This window comes from Megalobrama amblycephala, linkage group LG14 (assembly GCF_018812025.1).
Source record: "Megalobrama amblycephala isolate DHTTF-2021 linkage group LG14, ASM1881202v1, whole genome shotgun sequence".
NCBI classification, from domain to species: Eukaryota; Metazoa; Chordata; class Actinopteri; order Cypriniformes; family Xenocyprididae; genus Megalobrama; species Megalobrama amblycephala.
This window is the reverse complement of record NC_063057.1, coordinates 3,774,731-3,783,861: the sequence shown is the minus strand read 5'-3', so window position 1 is coordinate 3,783,861 and position 9,131 is coordinate 3,774,731. Positions and strand designations below refer to the sequence as shown.

At 38.2% G+C, this 9,131-nt stretch overlaps 1 long non-coding RNA gene across 3 annotated transcripts in view; it reads left to right on the top strand.

Annotated features, from left to right (window-relative positions):
• Nucleotides 1-8,717: 8,717 nt before the first annotated feature.
• The window catches only part of LOC125246146, a 34,529-nt gene continuing 34,115 nt past the window's right edge, over nt 8,718-9,131 (top strand). For all 3 annotated transcript variants that reach the window (XR_007179751.1, XR_007179749.1, XR_007179750.1), the window contains exon 1: nt 8,718-8,878. This is a non-coding gene — a long non-coding RNA (uncharacterized LOC125246146). The remainder of the gene's footprint in view (nt 8,879-9,131) is intronic.

The window sequence follows — 9,131 nt, the reverse complement described above, 5'->3', positions numbered from 1 at the left end:
AAATATTACATATTGCACCTTTAACCAGCTTCACCAGAAAATTTTGCTAGTGTGAAGATGAACACTGTTTGTTTTCCTTTTACATGCTGTTTGAGGACCGGTTTATCTGGGAACATTAAACATTTAATTGATCAAAAGTATTTTGTAATGAGAAATATGTCTGTCGAAAATTAGTAAATTATTTCACAGAAAACTAAAAGAAATGTTGTTCTCATAAATATATAGTTTACTTAGTAATAAGTGCCTCATACATAACATATTTTTTAGAAATGTATTTTTATGTACTTTCTATTATTTATAAAATACATTATAATGGGGGTTATACCTACAAGTTTTCTTTTTTAATTTAATTTAATTTAACTTTTTGAATTTTTTTAATTAAATTTGTTCATGCAGTGTATCTCCACAAAAACTTTATCATATTTATGAATTAATATTCATTAGTTAATAGTTTAATATTGTAAAAAAATACTTTTTTTACCTTAAAATACATACACACACACATATAATATATATATATTATATATATATTTTTTTAAATATTTTTTGGATTTTTTATATTTTTTTTTTATGACTTTGTTTCCTGATGTACTATTGCACTCTGACTCCTGGAGGTTGCATAAAGATAGACAATTGGATTGGGACCAGTTATTTTGGTCAGCGCTTGCCTCTTTTTTTTTGTGCAATATGCTTTAGATGGTCAGTGAATGGACTGTGTGGATGTTTGTGGGTTTACCATCTGAAACTAGCCAATATACAGACAGCCAATATGTAGCCTAACTTAATTTATGTTTCCTGGTATTGGGGTCAGATTCACCAAACTCCATACTTCCATTCTCCTTCCTTCTCTTGTGCACGACCACCTTTATCTGACAAGCACAGCATCAGCAGCACGAGCGATCTGTTCACTACAAATCTCATTCCCACAGAAATCAATATGATGTACTGAGTCTCATAAAGAGGCTGTTTGGAAAGGCAGCCACATCACAGCCTAAATCAGGAAGCATGTCAGGCTTCAAATGAAATTGGGGAAAGAGATGGATGGAGAATAAAGAGTCAAATATTAGCGATGTATTTGAATGTGTCATACGGCATTCGGTGACATGTTGTACCAAGGCAAAGGATGCTGATTAATGCCTGTTGAAAGCCAAAGATACATCTCACAATGCCCCAAAACTCATCCATCTCAATAGAATAAAGAGTCTTTCATCTCAACAACGTCTCGTCAGTCGAGGATAAATGTTGTTGTTGTTGTTTTGTCTTTGCCAGGAATTGTTGGTTCGTGGCATGGCGGTTTTGGCAATGTATAAAACCGCCATATGTCTTTCGATAAATGATTCAAGTGCTTTAGTTAGCATGTTACGGTGTGTCATTTGAGACAGTCTGCCTCATTCTGTTGTATGACATTTGAGCATTTCATTTAGCATGAATTAATCATGTCACCCGGCAAATTTTCCCTGACAGAACCGAAAAGGAAACTCGAGTTGAAGCAACAAAATGCAATTTCTGGTTCAGCCTACATGAGCTAAATATACACTTGGCTTGTCTTTGGCTCCTGTACATTTTGCACACCGTGTTCTCTCAATAAAAGAGAGAAAGACAATCTTATCACGGTTGATCTTAAACATTAAGACGTTTCCTTTCATGATGGTAACCTCATATATAACCTTCATGTATAGTCAAAATGGCTTTTTAATAATCTGACCTGTTCAGTGCTGCTGAGCTGCAGAAATGACGCCGGGATCCATTAATCGAGGTGACTGCGAGGAAATTGCAATTCAACATTAATCTGTTTGTTGAAGCTAAAGCTACACGACGGGACTGTGGGCTGTTGTACGACCATAATACGGCCATCACGGCCAATAGAGAGAATTATTAACATACTAACATAAGGAGGCATTAGTCATCATATCAATGATCAAATAAATGAAACATTGATGAGATCTTCTAGTGAGAATGTATTACAGTCACACAATAAATCCATCCTTCAGGATGGGATGAAATGTCCCATACGGTGATGTTTATTCGAACTGACTGGTGATCTTCCGCTTGAATTAAGATTCAGAGGTTACATGCATGCATCGCTCTGTCTGAGCCATTACGTTCACCAATCAAAGCTTGGAAGTAAATGAAATCGATCCCTTAGGATGAATCCTGGGCAAAGAGACAGTTGTTCCTCTTGGCTCCGAATGGGAATCATCAGATCATTTAAGCTGAGTGAGCAGTTTGCCGTGTGATATTCCAGGCCGGGCGCTTGACTGCGCATTGGACAGATGGAGTGTGAGAGGGTGGCCGGGTCACAGATGCCCCTCGATTCCCTGTCAATGACAGTGACTATAAAGGTTTCAGGGTCAACCGATCCTCTCAATCAGATGTTGCTCTACAGATAGAGATACAGTAAAGATTACATCCCGTTAGTTGTAAGCATCATTTTTTCTCGGGTTAAAGGATTAGTTCACTTAAGAATTAAAATTTCTTGATAATTCCCATGTCATCCAAGATGTTTATGTCTTTCTTTCTTCAGTCGAAAAGAAATTAAGGTTTTTGAGGAAGGTTTTGTCCAAATTGCAGTTTCAATGCAGCTTCAAAGGGCTCTACATGATCCCAGACAGGGAATAAGGGTTTTGTCTAGCGAAACGATCGGTCATTTTCCACACATCATGTAATCACGTTGAAAAGGTCATGTTTGACGTAGGCAGAAGTACTGTGGTAGGACGAAAAACTCTCTCATCTCATTTCCCCCCCCCCAAATTCAAAATCACCCGACATCGTTGTTTTACCTTTTTTTTTGTAAAGGGTGTTTGACATATACATTTTTTTTTTTTTTTTAGAAAATGGCAGATTGTTTCACTAAATAGGACCCTTATTCCTCGGCTGGGATTGTGCCTGTAAAGTCATTTTAAAGTATGTGTTTCGAGTTTGTCACACCACAGAAAAATGTGTTATTAACCACCCAGCCAAATTTGCAATGCAAGTAAATGAAATAAGTTATCAAAATCTCAAAAAAATAGGCAGCGCTCTCCGCTCTCAAACGCTGGGGGCGTGTCCGCTGTCGACACTGAAACCACACCCACTCGCGAGAGCTGCCGTCTCAACTTACTTGTAATGAGTCAAACATACTGATGCATATAAAAAGAATCATTCAGAGGGTTGCAAATTTTAGTAGTTACTGTGGACTACCTACTAATTATAACATAAGCAAACTCGGCAACGTTGCCTACACTCATTGGTGGGCACGTACTGCCGACTGTTGTCAAGTCGACAAATGACGGTGCCGTGAGACAGGAGGATGAAGGCCGGGACGGGAGAGACTCTGTCCGGCCCCATATATCATCGGTTATCGGTGGGACGGTAGGAAGGCCGAGACAGGAGGAGGGGCGAGGTCTGTTCAGCCCCATTCACCAAAAACAGCAGATTATCTGTGAATCCCAGCTGTCTGATGAAAGTTTGTAAAATTATCCGGTGTAGAACGCTCACTTTAGAATCCTTCATATCATCGTTTTAGGAAATTTAAATAAGGAGACCGAGCATATTGTATATTATAACAACCATGTAATATGCATTTGCGTGACGAAGGCATTATTAGCTAAATATGTGCAAAGGGCTGTATAACTGTAATGACACTCGAGATTGAGCGAGTGAACCGCTGTAGAGTTAGAGGCGGCGCCACGCTCGGTGCGTCATCGACAGTTTTATAGTGTTAGGGGCGGGGCTATGCTCGGGGGACGATGTGCGTCATCAGACCCCCGTTATAGCTCCGCCCAAAAAATCCTGAGCAGAGACTTGAAAAACTGTTTAACGCTCTAACTTCACAATTAAGCATTACTCAATTCACAGTCTTTGTAATGTGTTTCAGCAATACAAGTGTTTAGAAAGAATTCTCAGAATTGACTTTACAGGGACTTTAACCTTAAATTTCTTTTCGACTGAAGAAAGAAAGACATCTTGGATGACATGGGGGTGAATAAATTATCAGGAAATTTTAATTCTGAAATTAACTAATCCTTTAAAGTGCCCCTATTATGCTATTAGAGGTCTCCTACAATAGGTTTACATGCATCCAATGTAAAAAAAACAAAACAATTTTCTCATAATATACATTGCAGCATCACCTCTTTTCTCAGTGTCTGAAATGGTTTGATAAGATTCAGTCTCTCTAAACCCCTCCTTTCCTAGAGTCTGCTCTGATTGGTTAGATGGCCCAGTCTGTTGTGATTGATCTAATTTGTTACAAACCTTCATAGGTTCGTACAAGAAGACTGGATTTACTGAAGATACATTTCATGCAGTTCAGATCACAATCGGTTCTTTCTTTTGGGAGACAATAACTCCATTTATCATGCATTTCGATCTTTGAAAATTTGCAGAACTTTTACATTCACAAATAGCGATATTACACATGAAAAGTAATATCCAAAAAAGCATAATAGGGGCACTTTAAACTTTGCCTATTTTCAGCTAACTTTGTATTGTTACAATATCAGTAGTAGGCTATATTTACAGTAAATGAACGAAATGTGCTCTTTCTTCATTGCAAGATATAGCTGTTTATTTGTAAGCAAACATTGTCCAGCCTTGGCTGAAAATTGGTCTTTGGTCTTGCTGTACGTACAATCTCTGTTTTGTTTTTGTCTGGGTGGGCTGGTTTGATGGATTTAGAGAGGTTTTCACCATCCCCAATCAACCAAACCAGCTAAACTTAGCCAGGCTGAGACACCTGCAAACCAGCTTAGGCTGCTTGAAAACTTGAAGAGCTGCAAAAACAGGTTGTCGGTAGTTGTGATAACCTGACCAAAATTAAGTAGTTTTGAGTGAGTGGGACGGCCTTAAGCTGAGTCAGCAGTTTGCCGCTTGAGGGCACATTGGACAGATGGAGAGTAAGAAGGGGGCTGTGTCCCTCATGCCTCTCAATGCCACATAAATGATTGTGACAATGAAATATTCAGGGTCAAACAACTGTTTCTTTCAATCAGGTATTACAGGTAAATGTAACGTTGAGTGACAAGTTGTTGACACACCAATTGAGCCCATTGCGAAGTCTGATTAAAACTGATTGACTGTGTCGCATATGTATACACACTTCAAAGCATGACGGTATCTTGGAAACAGTTTAAAGGTGCAGTAAACTATTTTTTCAGAAAAGCTGTTGAAAAGTTGCTCGGACCGAGCACCACAACAAATGTTTAGCCAGTGAGAGTGCGATTTGAAGAAAGACTGTGAAAAGAGAGAAGAGAGACAACACAAAAGAGAAAATATCAGAGGAATATCACTTGAAAAAGAAGAGTTATGATCAGGCAAAAGCTTTAGCTGGAGAGGCCTAAGCGCAAAGGCCTGAAAACGCACGCCGAGGTTGTGTTGTTTCTGCTCTATATGTGGGTAACTTTGGTTTTGCGGTTTCACAGAACCACGAAATGCTGATGTTGTAATGTTCGCTATAGTAACAGGACAGTTTTGAGTGTCGTTGTTTGTCTGGAGCTGCTGTGCTGCTGGTGACTAACAACCAACTCTTGCATGTATTTACTCTTGTGCACTGTATGTTCATTTTTTGTGCTTCCTTGTCATTCCTTCATCATCTTTGCTTTATTTTTCGTGAAGCATTACTTTGCTTCACTTCTGCTATGATACATTGACATCCACTCTTGCATTGCATGTATAAAGGAAACTAGCTAGTGAGAGCCGTGCATAGACAGTAAAAGAAATGGACACAGCGACCCTATTGGAACTCAATTGAGAAGCCCATTTTTAGCGATTTTTAGCACTTCTGTTTCTGACGCGCAGACTCAAACTAAGCTTGATGACGTCAGCAACCTGTCTGACAGATGTAAATCTTCTAGTAGCTGTGCGTGCAAACTGCCATCGTTAATCTTGCAGAGACGGCGAGCTTGAGCGGGGAGTTCTTTGGCGTGAGTGAGCAGGAGTAAGTATTCTGATTAATTATTTTGTACAGTATTTTAAAATGTAACGCCAGTACGCCATATTAAGTTAATGCATACTATTGCCTGCGAGCTTCTCCTCCTGTCTGTACGGTAATTTCTCTACTGTGCGACAGAGAGTCGAGTGGTTATGACGCAATCGTTAGCCTATTTTTACAAAAACTGTTTCTACGGGGCCATAATGTAACATAGAAGGTAATGGAGCCCTTTATACGTTGTCGTGTATCTTTAGAAATGAATAATGGACAAATGGAGTCTTTAAACGCCTCAGATGTAAAGTTATTCACTGTCAAAGTGACGCCAAAATGAATGGGAGTCAATGGGATGCTAACGCAAGTGAAGTTCTGCTACAAGATGGCGGCACGCGGCCGACTTCAACTTCCGGTCGACTTCCTTGGGCACTGGAGCCGTGCAGGTAAACCTAGCGTCCTTGTTAGTGCGGCAGTCTTGCATAGAGGCAATCGACCAATAGGATTCGAGACCAGTATGGAGCGTGGCAGTTAGGAGCGGGCGGTAAAGTGCTCGTGAATTTTGGAGGCGGAGCAATGAAGAGAGGGGTGGGTTTATTTGGGTTGATTTCAAATATCAACAGTGTTCAACAACAGATCAGTTTATGATTTTTTACTCAATATTGTGCTGTAAAAGGCTTAAATTTTGTGCCAAAAAAGGCACTCTGGTTATTTGTAGAGTTAAACTTTTGCAAACGTTGCATTGAGCAGACATGCAAAAGCCCATGAGAGGAGAAATGTATCTCAACCGGTGAGTCCTGTTTTTTTTTTTTTTGTCACACTCTATTATCCATTGTGTTGGAGCAGTCCAAAAAAACAGACTGAAAATCACCGGCCAGCAACACCTGGGATTACGCTTTTCTGGCCGGCCAGCCGTGAGTGATGGCACATCTTGCTGAAAGATTCCGGGAGGGAACGCCGCTCCTCCCAAAACATGAACCGTTCCATTCATCACCCTTCACATCTCCCAGTGCTCTACGGCCCTGACCAGAGGGAGTCAGGGAACACAAGAAGAAAAAAAACAAAAAAAAAGCACCACAAGCCAAGCGCCACTTACCCTCCTTCTGCGCCGTACCCTGCCTAGTCAGAGAGTTTCCTCGCCCCCTGGGATCACTCTTTCAGCAGAGCAGCAGAGCAGCCGTTTAGATAGATAGAGATGGGGGGTGGGGAGGGCTTGATTCAAAGCCAAAACTCTTGGAGAGAGAGAACGTCCATGTGATTATTCCTCTCTGTCCTTATTTTTCTCTAAGATATGCACAGTACATTTAAAAATCATTGCATCAGATAAAATATCAAACCACATAGCATCAAACACAAACAAATAACCAAACCAAATTATGTAGTTATATACTGTTTATATACAGTACAGTCCGAAAGTTTGGAACCACTAAGATTTTTAATGTTTTTAAAAGAAGTTTCATCTGCTCACCAAGGCTACATTTATTTAATTAAAAATACAGTAAAAAACAGTAATATTGTGAAATATTATTACAATTTAAAATAACTGTGTACTATTTAAATATATTTGACAAAGTAATTTATTCCTGTGATGCAAAGCTGAATTTTCAGCATCGTTACTCCAGTCTTCAGTGTCACATGATCCTTCAGAAATCATTCTAATATGCTGATTTGCTGCTCAATAAACATTTATGATTATTTTCAATGTTGAAAACAGTTGTGTACTTTTTTTTCAGGATTCCTTGATGAATAGAAAGTTCAAAAGAACAGCATTTATCTGAAATACAAAGCTTCTGTAGCATTATATACTACCGTTCAAAAGTTTGGGGTCAGTAAGAATTTTTATTTTTATTTTTTTGAAAAGAAATTAAAGAAATTAATACTTTTATTCAGCAAGGATGCATTAAATCAATCAAAAGTGGCAGTAAAGACATTTATAATGTTACAAAAGATTAGATTTCAGATAAACACTGTTCTTTTGAACTTTCTATTCATCAAATAATCCTGAAAAAAAATATTGTACACAAATATTTTGTACAATTGTACACATTAAATGTTTCTTGAGCAGCAGATCAGCATATTAGAATGATTTCTGAAGGATCATGTGACACTGAAGACTGGAGTAATGATGCTGAAAATTCAGCTTTGCATCACAGGAATAAATTACTTTGTGAAATATATTCAAATAGAAAACAGTTATTTTAAATTGTAATAATATTTCACAATATTACTGTTTTTTACTGTATTTTTAATTAAATAAATGTAGCCTTGGTGAGCAGACGAAACTTCTTTTAAAAACATTAAAAATCTTAGTGGTTCCAAACTTTTGGACTGTACTGTATATATATATATATATATATATATATATATATATATATATATATATATATATATATATATATATATATATATATATATATATATATATACAAAAGCCAGTGATTAAAATACTTTTTAAAACAGTTATATATATATATATAAGCCCATTTCCACTTCAGAGTAAAAAATTAAAGGCAGAAATGGGCTTTCATGAAATAAATATGTATTTATTTGTTTGTTTGTTTATTCATTTAAATAACTTCTGATCACTCAAATGCAAGCGTGTGATGGTGTGGAGATGCTGAATTAAATTTCTTTGAATGCTAAAATGTTCTTAAAATGAGAAGTACGATTTTAGGTGTAAACAAAGACCATGATGCACCGTGTTTGTGGTAGCGTGTCAATCGGAGAGAGGTGATTTTTTTGCGAAATATCTTGCTGTATTAAAAATAAATGGCACTTTTTTTCTAATCCAATGATGTTCATTCATTTTTAGGAGTGGCTTAAGTGTCTGAACACTTTATGAGGCCATTGCATAAAGACCTATTGAAGAGTTTCACACACACAGAGAGAAAGAAAGAGATGATGTGACTGCATGAGGAGCTCTGATAGTCCTCCTACTGCTACACCAATGAACTAATCCACCACCTCTCCTGATTGGTGAGTCAGTTTGACACAAAGCAAAGGACGTTTGACACACTCTTCACCCCTCCCATACACACACTCACACACTCAAGGTGAGCAAGCAAGCCACTTTCACGCTTCATTAAAGCAGTAATGACAGAATAGACACAGCGGTTGAGATGCTTGATTGCTCCGAGAATGAATCGTAAAAAAGACACCCATGGTCTCACACGCATGCATGGTCGTACACTCGCCGGTAGATCATGGCTGTCATGGCAAAAACGGGTAG